Raw genomic sequence first — 22,547 nt, 5'->3', positions numbered from 1 at the left:
TGAGATTGTTTGCTATTATGCCACAGATCATTAATGTGAGCTCTGAGCTGTGATTGGTTACTATAGGCAATGAGTATAAGACAGCTTACGTGTGAGGTAGGATGGATAGGGATACAGAGATAAGCGGGATATTTATCAGTTGCCCATGGAAACAAATCAGAGATCAGCTGTAAACAGCTATGAGAAAGTTAAACTTGAGCACTGATTGGTTGCCATAGGCAACTAGAGCAGTTCTGCTCTCAGACAGTTCTGATAAATCTCCCCAAAGATAAAGTGACAGTCAGAGACAGAGACTGGAATGAGAGTGTCAGAGACAGTCACTGGAATCAGAGTGTCAGAGACAGTCACTGGAATCAGAGTGAGAGTGTCAGAGACAGTCACTTGAATGAGAGTGTCACAGACAGTCAGTCACTGTAAGAGACTGCCAGAGACAGTAAGTCACTGAAAGAGACTGCCAGAGACAGTAAGTCACTGAAAGAGACTGCCAGAAACAGAGTCACTCAAAGAGACGGTCAGAGACAGAGAAGGTCAAAGACAGAGATGACCAAAAAAGTTTAGAAAAATGTTACGGTCGGTGATAGAGATGGTCAGTGACAGAGATGGTCAGACACAGTCTGAGACAGAATATAGATACATAAAAAATATTTTTTGTTAACCCATTCTGTTTTGTTATAGCTATGAGCAGTTATTTACTGGCCGCTCCCTCGCGTGATTCAAGGGCGGATGTGACAAACTGTTTTTCCCACCACAGGCACCTACACTCGTATTGGCAACCACTGACTACAAGCAGCTGAAATGTTTCTAAAAGTGACTTTTAAGTGTATAATTCTTCTTTTTTCATTTTGTATGTGCTAACATTATTCGATTTATTCCTGTTGGGAACCCAATTGTTAGATTTCTACTTCATTATATCTATCAATGATGTTCAGTGGCTACCCTAGTTATGTGGCCTATACCTTGTTGCCTATATATGTGTTTGCTCTCATTTGCATGCCATGTACTGGGAAGTGGGAACAAATTCCAAATGCAGTGAAAATGGTGAAAAAAACGCATTTGCGCCATTTTCTTGTGGGCTTGGATATTACAGCTTTCACTGAGCGCCCCAAATGACAGGTCTACTTTATTCTTTGGGTTAGTACGATTACGGAGATACCAAATTTGCATACGTTTCATAATGTTTTCATACATTTGCAAAAATTAAAACCTCCTGTACAAATGTTTTTTTTTATTCTGCCATCTTCTGGCACTAATAACTTTTTTATACTTTGTTTTACGGAGCTGTGGATGGTGTCATTTTTTCGACATTTGATAATATTTTCAATTATATAATTTTTGGGACTCTATGACCTTTTGATCACTTTTTATAGATTTTTTTTAGCTTTTTCAAAATGGCAGAAAAGTGCCATTTTCGATTTTCCTATTGGCCGTTACGGGGTTAAACACATTGAAAAACCAACCGCTAATATATTTTGATAGATCGGGCATTTTCGGATGCGTCAATACCTAATGTGTTTATAATTTTTACTGTTTATTTATATTTATGTCAGTTCCAGGGAAAGGGGGGTGATTTGAATTTTTATTTTTTTTTATTATAATTTTTTTTTTAAAACTTTTTTTTATTTTTATTTTTACTATTTTTCAGACTCCCTAGGGTACCCTAGGTTGTCTGATCCATCCTATCATATACTGCCATACTACTTGCTCGTTGCCAAGGGGGTTGCGGTACATGCTCGTTGCCAAGGTGGACTAAAATTCTGCGGCATGATGCATATACACACACACACACCTATATACACACACACACCTATATACACACACATCTATACATACATACACACACACCTATACACACACACACCTATACACACACACACCTATATACACACACACCCACCTATATATACACACACACACCTATATACACACTCACACCTATATACACACACACACCTATATACACACACAAACACCTATATACACACACACACCTATATATACACACACACACACCTATATACACACACACACCTATATACACACACACACACACACCTATATACACACACACCTATACATATATACACACACACCTATACATACATACACACACACCTATACACACACACACCTATACATACATACATACACACCTATACACACACACACCTATACACCTATACACACACACACCTACACACACACACACCTATATACACACACACCTATATATATACACACACACCTATATATACACACACACACACCTATATACACACACACATATGGTAAATTTGATAATAGAGAAAAACCTCCAAATATTATGTTTTCACCATTTCAGTACACATAAAAAATAAATTAATTAAATCCAATATAGTTTAACATCCCCATACACCAGAATCTAATAAGTTATGGGTGCTAGAATATGGGAATGTTATTCAAAAAGTTTAGGGTATCCTTAACCCCTTAATGATGTGGGCTGAAAGGCTGTAATGCAAGGCATTTTTTAAAAGAGAAGGCATTTTCATACAGTATATGTAGAGATGGACAAATTTGTTAAAATTCGTTTCATCCCGATTCGCCAAATTTTTTGAAAAAATTTGATTCACCGAATCATGACGAATCACGTTAAATAACAGGTATTTCCTGGCTACAGAGAGCCTGTAGGGTGTTGTAGAATGTTGTGCCATGATCAAATATGCATAGGGAGCTTGGTTTGGTTTTCAAACAATGCTGTGTTTTAGTATGACACGCACATGAAAGCCAACGCTCTTAGAATCGCTTCACTCTTCAATTTCATGTGCATGTACAGAGGTCAACTTCACCAAATAAGCGAAGCGGGAACGCAGCCTGACACGGTAACGTCTGTGCCAACTTGAAAGGACTCAGCTGAGGGCCAAGATCCCACTATAACATTAACCCCTTAACGCTCTGCGCCGTAGCTCTACGGCGCAGAGGTATAAGGGATGTATGAAGAGGGCTCATGGGCTGAGTCCTCTTCATACAAAGGTGGGGGTTTTTGCATAATGCATAAAACCCCCACCGCTAATAATGCAAGCACCGACTGCGGCTATTAACACCTTCCTTGCCGCCGGCAAAGTCCCCGAAGGCATTTAAAAGACGGCGGCGCGCGGGCGCCGCCATCTTTTTTCCGATCGCCACGCCCCCGAACGTCATCGGGGGGCGGCGATCGGTTGCCATGGTGGCCTCGGGTCTATCTGGCAGCTGCAGATTCGTTACAATGAGCCAGTGGCTCATTCTAATGAATGTGCTGCAAAAATGCCATATATTGCAATACAGAAGTATTGCAGTATATGGTAGCAGCGATCTGACCATCTAGGGTTAATGTACCCTAAATGGTCTAAAAGATAGTGAAAAAAAAAATAAAAAAAAAGTTTAAAAAATAAAAAAAAAATAATAAAATATTAAAAATTCAAATCACCCCCCTTTCCCTAGAACTGATATAAAACATAATAAACAGTAAAAATCACAAACATATTAGGTATCGCCGCGTCCCAAAATGCCCGATCTATCAAAATATAAAAACGGTTACAGGCGGCGGTGACCTCCGAGGCGGGAAATGGCGCCCAAATGTCCGAAATGCGACTTTTACACCTTTTTACATAACATAAAAAATGAAATAAAAAATTATCAAAATGTTGCACAGACCTCAAAATGGTAGCAATGAAAACGTCGCTTCATTTTGCAAAAAATGACCCCTCACACATCTCCGTGCGCCAAAGTATGAAAAAGTTATTAGCGTCAGAAGATGGCAAAAAATTTTTTTTCTTTTTTTGTACACATTCGTTTAATTTTTGAAAATGTATTAAAACACAATAAAACCTGTATAAATTTGGTATCACCGCGATCGCACCGAACCAAAGAATAAAGTAGGTGTGTTATTTGGAGCAAAGAGTGAAAGTCTTAAAAACTGAGCCCACGTGAAATTTTTTTCAATTTTTCCACTTTTGGAATTTTTTTCAGCTTAGCAGTACACGGCATGTTAAAATAAATAACATTACGGGAAAGTAAAATTTGTTACGCACAAAATAAGCCCTCACACACGTCTGTACACGGAAAAATGAAAGTTATGGATTTTTGAAGTTGGAGAGCAAGAAATGAGGCGAAAAACCCTCCGTCCTTAAGGGGTTAAAGAGTGCACTCTTTTTACACTGCTTGTAGGTAAGCAAGACAGAGAAGATCCACAGTGTGGCGCAACTTCACTTTGGTAAGAATCTTTATTGCAAATGAACTACGCGTTTCGGCGCTTGGACCAGCGCCTTCGTCAGGTTCTGTCTTGTTTGCCGAACCTGACGAAGGCGCTGGTCCAAGCGCCGAAACGCGTAGTTCATTTGCAATAAAGATTCTTGCCAAAGTGAAGTTGCGCTACACTTTGGATCTTCTCTGTCTTGCTTACCTACAAGCATCTCCACACCGCGGGATTCTACTTCTGGACCTTCAATCCTCGTGGTTCCACCGGCAGCACTCCACATACTTGACTACATGCTAGGCTAAAAGATAGCCGCAAGGTGAGCAGCTTTCATTAGCAATTTTTAAATACCTTTTTTAATCAAACCTACACTTTAGTCAATGCGCCCTGGTCTTTTCCCTTCTACTTCTGATTCATAGAATCGGTCCAGACCCTCTCCTCTTTTTACACTGACATCAGATGATTCCATAGATTACGACGGAACCTGTTCTGTTAAAAACGTATACATGTAGAAACCCCCCAAAAGAGTGGAGAGGGTGTGGACAGTAATTTTGCATTGAAGTCACTGATCACTTTGCCCTTCTTTTCATCAGTTAGTGTCCGATTTCAATCGGTGGCGGAAACATGGCAGGCAACAATGAAAGAGTGAGGAGGTGGCGGTGGCAGCAGCAGCATCAGGAGGCCACAAAGTGGTACATTGATAGAGTGTGGAGGTGGAGTCAGCAGAAGCAGCAGCCGAAGCCCACAGGTGGCAGCAACATGGTGGCAGCAACATGGAAAGCCACAGAGCAGAAGCCCACAGAGCTCACAGCAGAGGCCACATTGTGGCACGATGACAAAGTTTGAAATGATTTCAAAGTTGAAATTTTCCATTTAAATTTGAATTTGAAGATTAGAGATGCCACATTACAGTTTTCCTGTAAAAAAATATCAGGTCTTTTCCAAAAAAGAACTGCAAAGGTGGCACCAGCAGCAGCAGCATGAGGTCAGACGTGTGGAGGTGGTGGCAACATGGTAGGCCACAGAGTGGAACAATGATAGAGTGTGGAGCTGGCAGCAGCAGCAGCAGGAGCCCACAGGTGGCAGCAACATGGTGGCATCAACAGGGAAGGCCGCAGAGTGGCACAATGATAGAGTGTGGATGTGGCGGCAGCAGCAGGACCCTACAACGGACACCCTTTAAATGGAGCAAGAATCACTCTATAGTGTACGTGGATTTGACAATTATTTGTTGCTCTGAACTTTAGCAACAAAAAGTTTTAGATTTTGCGTTACACAGATAACCCACAACGGACACCATGAAATTGGAGCGAAAATCACTCTGTAAAGTACAAGTGGATGTGACACTTATTTGTTGGTCTGAACTTTAGCAACAAAAGCTATTGAAATGTATGTTATACAGATACCCCACAACAGACACCCTGAAATTGGAGCGAAAATCACTCTATAAAGTACGTGGATTTGACACATATCTGTTGCTCTGAACTTTGGCAACAAAAAGTTTTGGATTTTGCGTTATACAGATACCCCACAACGGACACCCTTTAAATGGAGCAAAAATCACTCAATAATGTACATGGATTTGACACTTATTTGTTGCTCTGAACATTAGCAACAAAAAGTATTGGAATTTGCGTTATACAGATACCCCACAACGGACACACTGTAATTGGAGAAACTCTATAAACTACTTGGATTTGACACGTAAATCTTGCACTGAACTTTAGCAACAAAAAGTATTGGAATTTGCGTCTTACAGATAGCCCACAATAAACATCATGCAATTGTAGCGAAAATTACTCTATAAATACGTGGATTTAACACGTAAATCTTGCTCTGAACTTTAGCAACAAAAAGTTTGGGATTTTGCGTTATACAGAGACCCCACAACTGACACCCTGTAATTTTAGCGAAAATCATTCTATAAAGTAAGTGGATTTGACACTTGTTTGTTGCTCTAAAATTTAGCAACAAAACGTATTGGAATTTGCGTCATACAGAAATCCCACAACGGACACCCTGTAATTGGAGCAAAAATCACTCTATAAAGTGGATTTGACACGTAAATCTTGCTCTGAACTTTAGCAACAAAAAGTTTTGGAATTTCCGTTATACAGATACCCAACAACGGACACCCTGTAATTGGAGCGAAAATCGTTCTATAAAGTAAGTGGTTTTGACACTTATTTGTTGCTCTCAACTTTAGCAACAATAAGTTTTGCAATATCCACTATACAGATACCCCACAACCGACACCCTGTAATTGGAGCAAAAATCACGCTATAAACTACGTGGATTTGACACGTAAATCTTGCTCTGAAATTTATCAACAAAAAGTATTGGAATTTGCATTATACAGATACCCCACAATGGACATCCTGTAATTGGAGCGAAAATCACTCTATAAAGTACTTGGATTTGACACTTATTTCTTGCTCTGAACTTTAGCAACAAAAAGTATTGGAATTTGGGTTATACAGATATGTAAATCTTTGACACGTAAATCTTGCTCTGAACTTTAGCAACAAAAAGTATTGGAATTTGCGTTATACAGATACCCCACAATGGAGACCCTGTAATTAGAGTGAAAATCACTCTATAAAGTACTTGGATTTGACACTTCTTTGTTGCTCTGAACTTTAGCAGCAAAAAGTATTGGAATTTGCGTTATACAGGTAACCCACAACGGAAACCCTGTAATTGGAGCGAAAATCGTTCTATAAAGTATGTGAATTTGACAATTATTTGTTGCTTTGAACTTTAGCAACAAAAAATTTGGAATTTTCGTTATACAGATACCTCGAAATGGACACCTTATATTTGGAGCAAAAATTATCCTATAAACTACGTGGATTTGGCACTTATTTGATGCTATGAATTTTAGCAACAAAAAGTATTGGAATTTGCGTTTTACAGATACCCCACAATGGACACCCTGTAATTGGAGCGAAAATCACTCTATAAAGTACGTGTATTTGACACGTAATTCTTGCTCTGAAATTTAACAACAAAAAGTATTGGAATTTGCGTTTTACAGATACCCCACAATGAACACCCTTTAAATGGAGCAAAAATGACTCTATAATGTACATGGATTTGACACTTATTTGTTGCTCTGAACTTTAGCAACAAAAAGTATTGTAGTTTGCATTATACAGATACCCCACAATGGATACCCTGTAATTGGAGCGAGAATCACTCTATAAACTACTTGGTTTTGACACGTAAATCTTTCTCTGAACTTTAGCAACAAAAAGTATTGAAATTTGCGTTATACAGATACCCCACAACGCACACCCTGAAATTGAAGCAAAAATCACTCTATAAAGTAAGTGGATTTGACACTTATTTGTTGCTCTGAACTTTAGCAACAAAAAATATTGGAATTTTAGTCATACAGATACCCCACAATGGACACCATGTAATTGGAGTGAAAATCACTCTTTAAACTACGTGGATTTGACGCTTATTTGTTGCTTTGAACTTTAGCATCTAAAAGTATTGGAATTTGCACTATACAGATACCCCACAACGTACACCCTGAAATTGGAGCGAAAATCACTCTATAAAGTACGTGGATTTGACACTTATTTGTTGCTCTGAACTATAGCAACAAAAAGTATTGGAATTTGGGTAATACAGATACCCCACAACAGACACCCTGTAACTGGAGCAAAAATCACTCTATAAACTACTTGGATTTGACACGTAAATCTTGCTCTGAACTTCAGCAACAAAAAGTTTTGGAGTTTGTGTCATACAGATAACCCATAATGGACATCCTGTAAATGGAGCGAAAATCTCTCTATAAACTACGTGGATTTGACACAAAAATCTTGCTCTGAACTTTAGCAACAAAAAGTTTTGGATTTTGCGTTATACAGATACCCCACAATGGACACCCTGAAATTGGAGCAAAAATCACTATATAAAGTAAGTGGATTTGACACTTATTTGTTGCTTTGAACTTTAGCAACAAAAAGTTTTGGAATTTCCGTTATACAGATACCCCACAACGGACACCCTGAAATTGGAGCAAAAATCACTCTATAACGTACGTGGATTTGACACTTATTTGTTGCTCTAAACTTTAGCAACAAAAAGGATTGGAATTTGTGCAAAACAGATACCCCACAACGGACACTGTGTAATTAGAGCGAAAATCACTCTATAAAGTATGTGAATTTTACACTTATTTGTTGCTCTGAACTTTAGCAACAAAAAGTATTGGAATTTGCATTATACAGAGACCCCACAACGGACACCCTGTAATTGAAGCGAGAATCCCTCTTTAAATTTCTTGTATTTGACACGTAAATCTTGCTCTGAATTTTAGCAATAAAAAGTATTGGAATTTGCGCTATACAGATACCCCACAACAGACATCCTCTAATTGGAGAAAAAATCACTCTTTAAAGTACTTGGATTTGACACATATTTGTTGCTCTGAACTTTAGCAACAAAAAGTTTTGGATTTTGCGTTATACAGATACCCCACAATGGAGACCCTTTAAATGAAGCAAAAATCACTCAATAATGTACATGGATTTGACACTTTTTTGTTGCTCTGAACTTTAGCTACAAAAAGTATTGGAATTTGCGTTATACAGATACCCCACAATGGACACCCTGCAATTGGAGCGAGAATCACTGTATAATCTACGTGGATTTGACACGTAAATCTTGCTCTGAACTTTAGCAACAAAAAGTATTGAAATTTGCGTTATACAGATACCCCACAATGGACACCCTGTAATTGGAGCGAATATCACTCTATAAAGTATGTGGATTTGACACGAAAATCTTGCTCTGAACTTTAGCAACAAAAAGTTTTGGAATTTCCGTTATACAGATACCCCAAAACGGACACCCTTTAAATGAAGCAAAAATCACTCCATAATATACGTGGATTTGAAACTTATTTGTTGCTCCTAACTTTTGCAACAAAAAGTATTGGAATTTGGGTTATACAGATACCCAACAACACACACCCTGTAATTGGAGCAAAAATCATTCTATAATGTACGTGGATTTGACACTTATTTGTTGCTCTAAACTTTAGCAACAAAAAGTATTGGAATTTGCATTATACAGATACCCCACAAAGGACACCCTGTAATTGAAGCGAAAATCACTCTGCAAACTACGTGGATTTGACACGTAAATCTTGGTCTGAACTTTAGCAACAAAAAGTATTGGAATTTGCGTTATACAGATACCCCACAATGAACACCCTGTAATTGGAGTGAAAATCATTCTATAAACTCGGTAGATGTGATACGTATTTCTTGCTCCCAACTTTAGCAACAAAAATGTATTGTAGTTTGCGTTATACAGATGCCCCAAAATGCACACCCTGAGAGTGGTCCACAAATCACTACAGCTGCTGCATAGATATGAAACAGATTTCTTTCTATTGGATTCAGTAAAAAAAAGAACTGCTATTTGGGATATACAGATCCCCCTAAACGCACACCCTGGGATTGGAGCAGAAATCGCTACAGCACAGTACACTAACAGCAGCTAATCAGAAAAGCTATCGAGTGGAGCAGCACTGTAGATGGAATGAATTCCAAAGGTGGGTGCAAGCCTCCGTAATCCTGGCTCAAAGGTTTAACACAGGTATTCCATAAAGTAAAAAGTGAGGCAGCACTCCGGTATATTAAAGGTGTTTTTTATTCACCCAATGTGGCAGGTGCGACGTTTCAGCTCGTCAATGGAGCTATTTTCAAGCATCAGCAGCTAGATGCTACAGATAGAAAATTCAATGAAATGTCGAGATTGAAAATGGATGGTTTTTATAGGGCTGTGTGACATCACATAAGCCTGCCGGTAGCTGATTGGCTTACAGGTCTGCAGCTGTCATCGAGGGTGTTCCTTTGTCCTTCCCAGAGTTCTCTGCCCAATGCAAAACATTGCGGGTCATTTACTAAGGGCCCGATTTGCATATTCCCGATGTGTTACCCGAATATTTCCAATTTGCGGCGATTTTCCCTGAATTGCCCCCGGATTTTGGCGCATGCGATCGGATTGTGGCGCATCGGCGCTGGAATGCACGCGACGGAAATCGGGGGGCATGGCCGAACGAAAACCCGGCGGATTCGGAAAAACCGCCGCATTTTAAAAAAAAAAAAGTGTCGCAGGACTCGCGCTTACCTTCACCAGGAATAGGCTGGTGTACTTCAGTGCATTCCAGCGGGCCTTGGCGGATTTCAGCGCAGCAGCGCCACCTGGTGGACGTCGGAGAAACTGCCTTAGTGAATCTCGGCTGGCCCCGAATCCACCGCAGAGAACGCGCCGCTGGAGTGGACCGGGTAAGTTAATCTGCCCCATTGTGCTCGCACCCACAAGTTCCACTCTGCTTTTCTCCCACATCTCAGCATGAAAATGACCCTCTCAGCAGAGCCCAGGTGTGTAATAAGCTGCACCCAGTGATCTCATCAATGCTGGCTTCTCCTGGAGGGGATTCTCCAGTGCTGATCTTCTGCTGCCCCCCTGTAACTCTGGCCAGTAATCCTCCTCGGATACTGTTACACAGGGACATTTCTCTGTCCTGCCTACAACTCCTACACACTTCTTTTCTATCCTGCTCTTTGCTGCTGGTTTTGCAGATTATTTGTAAATAGAAGCTCATTAACCCCTAGAGGCACCTAGACGTTATACTACGTCCTGGTGAGAGCTTCATTAGCGCACCAGGACGCACTATAACGTCCTCTCTCCCGGAGCGCACTGTAGCTACACACAGTGCCCGGGACCTGGGAGGTCAGCTGGGACGTATAGCTGACCTCCCAGGCTTGCCGACAATGGACCGTTCCTATTGGTCCATTGTCCACGATCGCTGTGACAGCCGGTTCTATACAGAACCGGCTGTCACAGCATCGGAGCCGGCATCAGAGGTTCCCGGTCTCACTGTCTGTACAGACAGTGTCCGGGAACGGGGAGATCGGCTGTCACGGACAGCCTGCACTCCCCTGTCACCGGCAATGGACCGCTGCTGTGGGTCCACTGCCGACGATCGCTGTGACAGGCGGTTCCGTACAGAACCGCCTGTCACAGCAGTGTTACCTGCAGATTGCCGGTGCCTAGGATCGCTGTCTGCATAGACAGCGACCGGGCACCGGAGATTCTTGACCCCAGACATGTGACCAGCGATGGACCAATAGATGTGGTCCATCGCTGGCTATCACTGTGATTGGTGGATCAGATCGAACCCACCAATCACAGTGAAGCAGGGTCACAGGCGGGCACAGTATCTGTGCTGACAGGCTCTGATCTCTGGTTGAGAGAATTTGGAGAGATCAGAGCCTGTCAGAGAATCGTCTGCCCCTCACACAGTGAAATCACCCCATAAACCCCTAATCGCCCTTCTTTGTGCCCCCAGCACCTGACCCCTTCACCTCCCATTCATAAGGGAGAGTTCTCTTTCTTTTTTTTTTTTTCAAAATCTAAAAAAAAAGTTTTAGGTAGCTTAGGTGTTAGTGCGTCATCGTCAATTCGTCGTGTTAGTTACTTAGTGTCCGTGCGGCGTCAATTCGTCGCGTTAGTTACTTAGTGTCAGTGCGCCGTCAATTCGTTGCGTTAGTTACTTAGTGTCAGTGCGCCGTCAGTCCGTCGCATTAGTTACTTAGTGTCAGTGCGCCGTCAATTCGTCGCGTTAGTTACTTATTGTCAGTGTGCCGTCAGTCCGTCGCATTAGTTACTTAGTGTCAGTGCGCCGTCAATTAGTCGCGTTAGTTACTTAGTGTCAGTGCGCCGTCAGTCCGTCGCATTAGTTACTTAGTGTCAGTGCGCCGTGAATTTGTCGCATTAGTTACTTAGTGTCAGTGCGCCGTGAATTCGTCGCATTAGTTACTTAGTGTCAGTGCGCTTTCAGTCCGTCACATTAGTTACTTAGTGTCGCTTTAGGTAGATTATCTCTGTTACTGACAGTGATAGTCATTGTCCGTTAGCTGTATTATTTGTTAGTTACCGTCAGTTTGTCAGTGGTTTAGTGGGTTAGTCAGTGTCTGTAAGTGTAAAAAAAACAAAAAAAAATTTAAAAAAAAGGTTGTTCGTTCATTAGTGTCAGTCACCGTCTGTCATTGTCATTTGTCATTCCGTCCCTGTCAGTCCATTAGTTAGTCAGCGTTAGTGTTAAAAAAAAATAAAAAAATAAAAAAATAATTGTTGTGTCGTGTTTCGTAGTAAAATGGCAGTGAGGATGTACTCCGCTGAGGAAGCGTACGCCATGCTTGCCTCAGATACTGAAAGTGCCAGTGAGGGAGAACCTGAGTTTTTTCGTGATTCCTCCTCCAGTGATTCAGGAGAACCCCCTCGTAGTCGTAGGAGAGTTAGTGCTCAGGTTCTGCCTGAGGATTTAGATTGGGAACCCCTAACAGATTACACCCCCCAAATTCCGGCATTTACTGCAGTAGCAGGGATTAAGGTCCCTACTGAAGGGCTCTCTGCCCTCGGTTTTTTCGAATTAATTTTTACGGACAATTTGGTCCAATTAATGGTAGAACAAACCAATATATATGCTGAAGAATTTATACGGGCAAATCCATCTTCTTTTTATGCCAGGCCTTATAGGTGGCACCCTACAAACTGTGGGGAAATGTTAAAGTATTGGGGCCTTGTTTTAAATATGGGCCTTACAAAAAAGCCTAAAATAAGATCCTATTGGTCCACGGATGTTCTGTACTACTGCCCGCTGTACCACACAATAATGTCCAGGCCCCGATTCGAAGCTATACAAAAATTTCTTCATTTTGCGGATAATTCCTTATGCCTACCCCAGGATGACCCAAACTATGATCGACTTTTTAAAATACGCCCCGTTCTAACATTTTTAGAAGAAAAATTTTCAGCTGTCTACACCCCTCAAAGGGAAATCTCAGTAGATGAGTCCCTAATGAGCTTCAAGGGGAGAGTTAAATTCCGACAGTATCTGCCTAATAAGCGAGCCAGATACGGAATAAAATTATATAAATTGTGTGAGGCAGAGACAGGATACACATTTTCATTCCGTGTATATGAGGGCAAAGACAGGACAATGCAGCCCCCAGAATGTTCACCACACATTGGCACAAATGGAAAAATTGTGTGGGACCTTATATTCCCACTACTTAATCAGGGGTACCACTTATACACCGACAATTGGTATTCAAGCGTTCCGCTGTTTAAATGCCTCATGGACAAAAGTACAATGGCCTGTGGGACAGTGCGAAAAAATCATAAACCCCTTCCCAAAACTTTTGTTAGTCAAACGCTGAGAGCTGGCGAAAGCAGAGCAGTGCAAAATGAGGGGGTGCTGTGCTTAAAATTTAAAGATAAAAAAGAGGTGATGATGCCAGCTGTACCCCTGTCACCCTGCTTGGCACTTCCACCACCATCCAGAAGCCTGTATGTATACAGGATTATAATAAATTTATGGGGGGGGGTTGATTTAAATGACCAGATTTTGAAGCCCTACACAGCGACTAGAAGAAACCGAATCCGGTACAAAAAACTAGCAATCCACCTTGTACAGATGGCAATGTACAACTCCTTTGTCCTTTTCAGACAGGCCGGCCACCAGGGTAAATACTTAGAGTACCAGGAGAATGTCATCAAATCACTCCTCCTGGGTGAAGGGGAAGGGGAAAGCTCTAAATGTTCCCCGAATAGTACCAGGGCAACATTTTCCGTCTGTGGTGCCACCAACAGAGAAAAAGCAAAACGCCCAAAAAAGATGCCGTGTGTGCACAAAGAATGGTATCCGCAAGGATACCATATACCAATGTGACACATGTCCTTCCAAACCTGGGCTGTGTATGAAGGATTGCTTCCGAATCTACCACACAGCCCTGGAAGTGTAATTTGGAAAAATCCCATCAGTGCCATTCTGTTATTTGCCCATTTTTCTTATTTTGCCCATTTTTTTAATTTTTATAACAAAACTAAAAGCATCATTATACCCTTAGATGAATACCTAATGATGTTATCTGCACATTTATAGGCCTATGCCAGTGCTGCCCAAAAATTACAAATCCGATGCCACAATTTAACATTTGTGGAAAAATGAAAAGCTAAAATTTAACCTCGGCTTTTCACTAAATTCTACATAAGTGACCAAGATCAAATTTTATCACTTTCATAAAGGGATCACATGTTGGGGGCTTTCACTGTACCTTTGGGTATGTGCAAAAATAGCATGACTCCGAGATATTTCAGCCAAAACTAAACTTCAAAAATAGCATTCCCTCCATTCTGAACCTTGCTATTTCACTAAAAAAGCAATTTGCAACCACATTTGGAGTATTGCCATACTCAGGAGAAATTTTGTGGCATAATTCAGGGTTCTTTTCTACCTTTAATTGCTTTTAAAAATGACATTTAGCTACTTCACCCCTTGTAAAAATGGAATTTCAGGAGCTAAAGTGACATTTGCTTGAACAAATTCTAATTCTTCATTTCCACAGTCATATGCTAATGAATACTGTAAAACTTGACCTGTAGAGTCAAACCATTAACTAAACGCCTTGATATATTCCTTGAGGGGTGTAGTTTCCAAAATGGGGTCACTTTGGGGGTTTATCACTGTTACAGTACTCCAGGAGCTATTCGAACAGGACATGGGGCATGAAAATGATTTCATCAAAATCTGCTCTCCAAAGGCCCTAAAGCCTTGTTCTCTTTCCAACTCCTGCCATATACCCCTACAGCTATTTACAACCACATATGGGGTATTGCCGTATTCAGAAGAAAATGTGTGACAAAATTTGGGGTGCTTTTCTACCTCAAACTGCTTTTAAAAATGACATTTTGGGGGATAAAATGAGATTTTCTTGAAAAAAATGTAAATTTTCATTTTCACAGTCTTATGTTCATAAATACCGTGAAACGCCTGTAGGGTCAAACCTTCCACTTTACCACTTGATATATTCCTTGAGGGGTGTAGTTTCCAGAATGGGGTCACTTTTGGGGGTTTATCACTGTTACAGTACTCCAGGAGCTATTCAAACATGATATAGGGCATGGAAATTATTTCATCAAAATCTGTTCTCTAAAAGCCTTGTTCTCTTTCCAACTCCTGCCATATACCCCTACAGCAACTTACAACGACATATGGGGTATTGCCATATTCAGAAGAAATTGTGTGACAAAATTTGGGGTGCTTTACTACCTCAAACTGCTTTTAAAAATTACATTTTGGGAGCTAAAATGAGATTTTCTTGAAAAAATGTACATTTTCATTTTCACAGTCTTATGTTCATAAATACGGTGAAACGCCTGTAGGGTCAAACCTTCCACTTTACCCCTTGATATATTCCTTGAGGGGTGTAGTTTCCAGAATGGGGTCACTTTTGGGGGTTTATCACTGTTACAGTACTCCAGGAGCTATTCAAACATGATATAGGGCATGAAAATGATTTCATCAAAATCTGCTCTCCAAAGGCCCTAAAGCCTTGTTCTTTTTCAAAACTCCTGCCATATACCCCTACAGCAACTTACAACCACATATGGGGTATTGCCGTATTCAGAAGAAATTGTGTGACAAAATTTGGGGTGCTTTTCTACCTCAAACTGCTTTTAAAAATGACATTTTAGGGGCTAAAATGAGATTTTCTTGAAAAAAATTGTAAATTTTCATTTTCACAGTCCTATGTTAATAAATTCTGTGAAACGCCTGTAGGGTCAAGCCATTCACTTTACCCCTTGATATATTCCTTGAGGGGTGTAGTTTCCAAAATGGGGTCACTTTGGGGGTTTATCACTGTTACAGTACTCCAGGAGCTATTCAAACATGACATGGGGCATGAAAATGATTTCATCAAAATCTGCTCTCCAAAGGCCCTAAAGCCTTGTTCTCTTTCCAACTCCTGCCATATACCCCTACAGCAACTTACAACCACATATGGGGTATTGCCATATTCAGAAGAAATTTTGTGACAAAATTTGGGGTGCTTTTCAACCTAAACTGCTTTTAAAAATGACATATTGGGGGCTAAAATGAGATTTTCTTGAAAAAATTGTAAATTTTCATTTTCACAGTCCTATGTTAATAAATTCTGTGAAACTCCTGTAGGGTCAAGCCATTCACTTTACCCCTTGATATATTCCTTGAGGGGTGTAGTTTCCAAAATGGGTCATTTTGTCAGGGGTTTCTACTGTTCTGACACCTCAGGGGATCTACAAAAGCAACATGACACGTGAATGTTTTTTCATAAAATGCTGCTCTTCAAAAGCCCAGTGGCCCTCTTTCTGCTTTGTGCCCTGGCATGTGCCCAAAAACCAGTTCACATCTACATGTGGGATATTTTCTTACTCAGGAGAAATCACATAACATAATTTAGGATGCATTTACTCTTTTACTCTTGTAAATTTACATTTTTTTGAACTAATTAAACCTGTTATAGAAAAAATATTTTAATTTCTTAACTTTACCTCTTTTTTATTTGAATTCCTGTGAGATGCTTAAAGGGTTAACAGACACCCTTATACCCGTTTTGAGTTGTTGAAGAGGTGCAGTTTATAAATGGGGTGAATTATAGGGGTTTCTAATGTATATGCCTTCAAAAAAACACTTTAGATATGTACTGGTCCCAGAAAAACATGGTTTTGGAAATTTTCTCTTATTTTGGAAAATTGCTGTTATATTTTTAAGCCTTCTCAAATCCTAAAAAAGTGAAATAACTCTGTCAAAATGATGAAAACATAAATTAGAGATATGGTAAATGTTGGATATAAACTTTTTTGTGAAGTAAAATGATTTATTTGGCAAGCCAAAAATTTCAAACTATGAAAATTGAAAATTTTTCACATTTTTTGCCAAATTTGGGTTTTTAAAAAAAAAAAACTACAATACATATTGGCAGACAAACACCACTAACATGATGTACAATATGTCACAAAAAAACAATCTCAAAATCACATAGATAAGTTGAAGTGTTCCAATTTTATAACCATATAAACTGACACAGGGCAGATTTGAAAAATGGGTCTGCGTCCTTAAGGCCAAAATAGGCTGAGTCCCCTAGGGGTTAACCAAAAACAGAGGCTACATGTAGTGTAAACACTGCCTAAGTTCTGCTGCTGTTCTATACTGGGGATAAACTACTCTGCACAATACCTCAGGGTCTTGCTTCTCAATGTACGCAGCTGGAGTGTGTTTGCACCCAGATTGTGACTAAATGAAAAAGTTGCTAATGATGAATAGGCGCAGCAAAACATCTGGATTGATAGGATAAATGAGGAAAAAATTTTATTTTTGACGCAAGGCTAGCTTGGTGTTGAGACGCAAAACTGTCGCAAAAAAACAAACAAAAAACAAGTGATACATCTGGCCCATAATATGTATCATCTTGGGCAAATGGGCAGACTTTCAATGTTTTTTACATTTTATTAATATTATGTGTATGTGTGTTTTTCTTTATATGTCCTCCAAGAGGTCATAAAAGACCCCTGGGGTACATTTCCACCATTTTTTTTTATTAAATTTTTTTTTTCCAGTTACTAGTTTTTCCCCTGTAGCATTTATAATAGCCCCAGTTACAGAGGAAACTGATGCTGAAGAGAGCTATACTGGGTCTGATCAAAATCAGCAGCTCTGGGGGCGGACCTTTACCGTGAACAGTGATGGCTGTGTGATTTGCAGCTCCTCACTGTAATACCTCGGCACGCACCACAGCTGCAATCCAGAAAGTAAGAAATGGTGAAAGGCAGCAAGGATAAGCATAGAGATGCTCCGGGGCCGGTGAAAACCAGGAAAAATCAGGTCGTTTTTGCAAAATACCTGAGGAAAAAAGTCAGCGAGTCTCCATGGCACCTTTCCAAGATGGCGCCGGACACTGCCTCAGACCATGAGGGAGAGGAAGACTCGGAGGCAGAAAGTGCAGGGGAATACTCAGACGCTGGAACGGAAACTGCACAGGTACCAGCTACACGAAATTTTATTAAAAAGAGTCTTAAACGGGATTAGAACAAATATTAAGCACCTTGGTCACAGGCTTGAGCAGGTGGAGGCCTCACGAAACGATATGCTGCATTATAATGCTAAAGTGAAAGAAGCCATGTCTATACACTACACATTGATAAATGAAGCTCTAACAAGAGCGGAAGACCATGAAAACCGCAGCCTACTAAACGGGGCTTACCTGAAACTATTGTTCATGAGGCCTGGCCAGAGCTACCAAAAGCTTTATTTAGCCCCTTAGTAGGCCAGGATCGAGCAGAACAGCTAAAAATCAAATGTCTGTTTACTCGTGCCGCAAGCAGAACTAGCCATTTAGTATTCATTTGTTCACTTTTGTGGCACTATTTACTAACGCAAAACTGCATTAAGCTCAGAGATGACTGCATATTTACCTCTTATTATATTTACATTCATGGGATAACACCCCATTAACACATGCATAACATAAGCATTAGGGAGTTTGACAGCAAAAAAGTCTGGAAAATCTAAGCTATAGAATTGAAATGACAGACTTGGTTTTTGCTTCACACAATGTTAGCGGATTAGGTACCTGCATAAAAGAAGACAAGTGTTGCACCTTCTAACGAGACAAAAAGCCTCCATCATACTATTACAGGAAACACATTTTCAAATAATAAAATACCCAATCTTCCCACTAGAGATTATAGATGGTGGTTCCATAATACATGCTCTAAAGCAGCTAGAGGAGTGAGCACAGCCATTAGTAAGAATCTACCACTTATAATCACCACCGAATTGAGAGGCGGAGAAGGGCAATATATTTTTATCAAGGGTAAACTAGGGGATGAACATATTACGATAGCTAACTTATATGTCCCTAACCTAGGACAACATAAGCGGATCGCACAGACACTAGAAAAATTGAGAGATTTCAGGGAGGGGGCCCTCACAGTAGGTGGGGATCCTAATCTAGCTCTCAATTCCGACCTAGACTCCAATGTGGGGAATCGCGTTTTGCATAGGACAATAGTGAAGGTAACAAAGGCTCTAGAAGCACTTAATCTAACAGACACATAGGGGTACATTTACTAAGGGTCCCACGGGCGAATTTCCATCGGGTTTCGTGAATTTTTCCATTTTGTGCTGAATTGCCCTGGGTTTTTGGTGCACGCAATCAGATTATGGCGCATCGGCGCCAGATTGCATGCAACACAAATCAGGGGCGTGGCCATCAGACCACCCGACTGATTCAGACAAACCACTGAATTTAACTTTCAAAATTGTGTCGCAAGACATGCAGTTACATGCACCGGGAAGAAGATGGTGAACTCCGGCGGACCTGAGCGGGGAAGCGACACATGCAGGAAATTGGACGCGCAATCTTAGTGAATCGCGGCAGCTCCGAATCCTCTTAGGAAATTCCAGACCAGTGGCGTCAACGGGAGGGGTAATTAAATGTGCCCCATAGACTTCTCAACACAGATAGCCGAGATTACACATATTTTTCTGCTTCACACCAGTCTTACATCGGTTAGACTATATATTTATTTCCCAAAGGTATAGTCAATCAGTAGTAAAAGCCTACATAAGTCCAATACTTTTATCAGACCATGCGCCAATATCTGTAACTATAAACAGGCGGCGAGAATTGAAGCACAGTTATGTGTTATGATATCCATAGGTTCATAACTGCAGAAATGCCGCTGGAAACAACTTGACACGCTGTTTAAACAAATTGCGGAACTAGACAACTTGTCCGTAGACAACAAAGAATGGAGCTGTGCCAGCAGACCCAGAGTCCCAGGAATTATACGAGAGCCCATGGTAACAGGTCAGCAACTGGTTATCGGCAACAGAAGTAACAGGCCAGCCGGTCTGAGGCGAGAGGCTGGACTGGAGGAGCAGGATAACACAAAATCTAGAACATCTTTGACCAGGTCTAGCCACCAGAAGCAGTGGGAGATGAGGACACGGAACATTGCACCCCTGCGTGCCCAGCCAATCGTGAAGAATGTCCCCAAGACAGAATCCCCTTTCTGGAGTGCAGGTGTGACATAAGTCTTGCCGAAAGGTAGTTGACGGAGATCCACCGGAGCTGCAAAAACAAGTTGTTCAGGAGAGATGATATGCCGAGGAACCAAAAAAAGTTTATAAAAATTAAACGGTCAGTGACAGAGATGGTCAGTGAACATATAGATACATATAAAATATTTTTTGTTATTTACTATCCCAGGCAATGCCGAGAGCTACAACTAGTATAATATATCAGCAAGTTTGGTTGCTATGTAGAGCTTGAACATCCTTATCCTGCGACTTCCACTATTAAAGGCACAATAAAAATGACTGTGCCACACATTACATTAAAAAAATTCACAGGCAAAGTCAGTGGATTTGACATTTTCCATATCATGTGATGTTTGTCCTTAAAAGTTTCCTGTACTGTATTATTTAAAGTTTTAAATGTAAATTTAAACTTCCAAAGTTTGTTTGAAGTTTCCAGGAAAGTTTTAGTGTGATGAGAATGGAAACTCCCCTGAGATTCAGCCCAGCACAAAGCAGCAACAGAAACATATAAAATGTGATACCACTGCTTATGTGCTGCTGCCTGCAGTCAGATGGTAAGTGCTGGAGATTATTCTTTATAGATCAGAGATTTCTTAAATATATTTATTAATTTCTTGTTTTATCTGTAGACCTGCCATTGTTTCATGATGTGCTCTTATTTTTAACCCCTTAACGCTGAAGCCACTTTTCACCTTCCTGACACGGCCCATTTTTTAAAATCTGACATGTGTCTATTTAAGTGGTTATAACTTTGGAACGCTTTAACATATCCAGTAGATTTTGAGATTGTTTTTTCGTGACACATTGTACTTCATGCTGGTTGAGAAATTTAATCAATATATTTAGTATTTATTTATGAAATAAATGGAAATTTGGCAAAAATTTTGAGAAAAACAATGTTTTCCAAATTCAAAATTTTCTACTTTTTGGAAAGTTGTTCATATCACTAAAATAACTTGATAACTAACATTTTCCATATGTCTGCTTTAACTTGGCATCATTTTTCAAACATCTTTTCCTTTATTTAGGATGTTAGGAGGCTTATAACTTTAGGTGCAATTTTTCAGATTTTCACGAAAATCATCAAAACCTACTTTTGGAGGGTCAATTTAGTTAGAAGTGACTTTATAAGGCCTACATGACAGAAAACCCCCACAAATTACACCATTTTAGAAACTACACCCCTCAAAATATTCAAAACAACCTTTGGGAATTTTGTTAACCCTTTGAGCGCTTCATGAGGGTGAAAGATAAATGAAAGTGAAATTAGAGAAATGTAATTTTCTCTTACTATAGATTCATTGAACACTAAAATTTGCACCTTCACAATGGGTTAAAAAGGAAAATGCATTTTACAATATTTAGGGCAATTCCTCCTGAGTATGCCAATACCCATTTTGTCACTGTACCCTGCTGTACGGGCACAGGGGGGCACTTGGGATGGAAAGAGCGTTGTTTCGTTTTTGCAGGGCAAATATGGCTGAAAAAGTTTTCATGTGTCAGGATGCATTTGGAGAGCCATAATGGTACCAAAACAGAGAAAAGCCCCAACATGAGACACCATTTTGGAAAGTACACCCCTTGGAGAGTTTAGCAACGTGTAATTTGTGTATTTTCCCCAACAGGTGTTTGATTCAATTAGGCCCCAAAAGTGAAAAAAGGTGAAAATTTTCTCAAAAAAGTCACTTTTACCCCAAATTTTTGTAAGCCACAAGGGATAAAAGATGAAACAACCCCATAAATGTGTAAAACTATTTCTCCTAAGCACAGAACTGCACCACTTTTGCATATAAAGTGTTGTATGGGTACACAGTAGGGCTCAGAAGGGAAAGAGGGGCTTTGGCCTTTTAGAAGCCAGATTTGACAATCATCCTTTACATGTGTCAGGATGCATTTGGAGAGCCCTAGTGGTACCAAAACAGAGGGGAACCCCAACAAGTGTCACCATTTTGGAAAGTGCACCCTTTGGAGAATTCAGCAAGGTGTGATATGTGTATTTACCCCTACAGGTGTTTGCTTCAATTAGGTCCCTAAAAGGAAAAAGGTGAACATTTTCCCACTTTTACGGCTAATTTTTGTATCCCATAAGGCATTAAAGATGAAACAACCCCAAAAAATGTGTACTAGCATTTCTCCCGAGTATAAAATTGCCCCACACATGCAAATAAAATGTTGTATGGGTACGCAGTGAAGCTCAGAAGGGAAAGAGGGGCGTTGGCCTTTTAGAAGCCAAATTTGACAGACATCCTTTACATGTGTCAGCATGCATTTAGAGAGCCGTAGTGGTACCAAAACAGAGGGGAACCCCAACAAGTGTCACCATTTTGGAAAGCACACCCCTTAGAGAATTTAGCAAGGTGTAATATGTGTATTTGTCCG

This window comes from Engystomops pustulosus, chromosome 6 (genome assembly GCF_040894005.1).
Source record: "Engystomops pustulosus chromosome 6, aEngPut4.maternal, whole genome shotgun sequence".
NCBI classification, from domain to species: domain Eukaryota; kingdom Metazoa; phylum Chordata; class Amphibia; order Anura; family Leptodactylidae; genus Engystomops; species Engystomops pustulosus.
Note: the sequence above shows the minus strand (reverse complement) of the source record.